The sequence below is a fragment of the Cupressus sempervirens genome, chromosome 11 (assembly GCF_028749045.1).
Source record: "Cupressus sempervirens isolate cs-2001-9-10 chromosome 11, ASM2874904v1, whole genome shotgun sequence".
Classification (NCBI taxonomy): Eukaryota; Viridiplantae; Streptophyta; class Pinopsida; order Cupressales; family Cupressaceae; genus Cupressus; species Cupressus sempervirens.
Window position 1 is genome coordinate 838,835,176 of NC_143128.1, and position 1,680 is coordinate 838,836,855.

A 1,680-nucleotide genomic window follows, 5' to 3' on the forward strand; every position below is an offset into this window, starting at 1 on the left:
GTTTAGATGAAAATGAGGTCATAATGGCATTAAAAGAAATACACTCCAAACTTTGTGGTGCCCACACGAGTGGTATTTTCCTCGCATGACAAATCCTTAGAGCAGGCTACTATTAACCTACCATTGAAGAAGACTCTTATGACTTTGTCAAAAAGTGTCTCCCATGTCAATAGTACGCAAATCTTGTGCACACTCCAACATAGGATCTATAGCCTATTGCACCACCTTGGCCTTTCTCTGTTGGGGCCTTGATCTAGTTGGAACTATCACACCTCTCTCATCTGATGGACATAAATGGATAATAATAGCTATAGACTATTTCACTAAATGGGTGGAAGCAATCCCCCTAGTCTCAGCTGCAGGAGTTCAAGTCTCCAAGTTCATCTTGTACCACATTGTTTGCCGCTTTGGCATCCCATCCACCATCTTCACCAACCATAGAGATAACTTTGAAAATATCAACATGGAAGAATTATGCACTTCCCTCTGCATCTATCACCACTTTTCTAGCCCATATTTCCCACAAGGTAACAGCCAGGCAGAGGCAACTAACAAAACCCTCCTCAAAATTCTAAAGAAATTTGTCAATGATTCTAGCCGCAATTGGCACCTACAAATAAATCTAGCCCTATGGGCCTATCGAACTTCATTCCATACATCCATAGGCACAGCTCCATACTCCTTTGTCTATGGTGCCAAAGCAGTACTACCCATAGAGGTTCAACTTCCCTCCTTGCACATATCTTTGCAAGGGAAAATATCAGATGAAGAATATAGAGTAGCCCAGCTCACCCAGCTAGATCTCTTAGACGAGAAGCGACAACAAGCCTATGATCATCTCACGGTCTATCAAACTCATCTCAAAAAGAATTTTAACAAGAAGGTGCTCCCATGAAACTTTCAGCTGGGCAACATGGTCCTCAAAGAAAATATGAAAGTCCAAGCCGATCGAGAAAAGAAAGGCAAGTTTGAACCTACATGGCTTGGTCCTTATGTTGTCACTACTTCCTTTGGCTCCGGAGCCTATCAGCTATCTACACCGGAAGGAGAACTCTTGAATGATCCTACTAACATCATTCATCTCAAGAAGTTTTATGCTTGAAGATCCTTGGTATACCCAGCTTTTGAAAAATACAAAAAAAAAAATAGTAAAGAGAAATAAGCATCCAATGGTGAAAACTTGGCAATTCAAGCGCCTTGGATAGGTACCTTGGTGAAAATCTGGTAATTCAAGCACCTTGTGTACTAAGACTAATCCAATATCTATCTCTATCCTATCCCTCATCCATTCACCCACCATCCCATAAAACACCTACTTGTTCCCTTGGTGTTCCAACCAAATATCAAAAATCTAATGAAGCTTGTAAATACCTCCTGTACAGCTTGTAAATCTTGTACCTCAGCTTGTAAATCTTGTACCCCAGCTTGTAAATCTTGTATCATCCCTTGTATCATAGCTTGTATATCCAAATCTTGTCCAAAACTTGTACCATATTCCAACTTGTAAATAATCTTGTATCCTAGTTTGTATCCTATCACATGCACAAAAAGAATCCCATTTTCCTTAAGCTTTTCCAAAACCATCAAATTATCCAACTATCCATCCAACACACTTTAAAACATTTCCATCTCACAAAACCCAAACATGAACAACCTTGTACATTTGTAACATATCTTGGT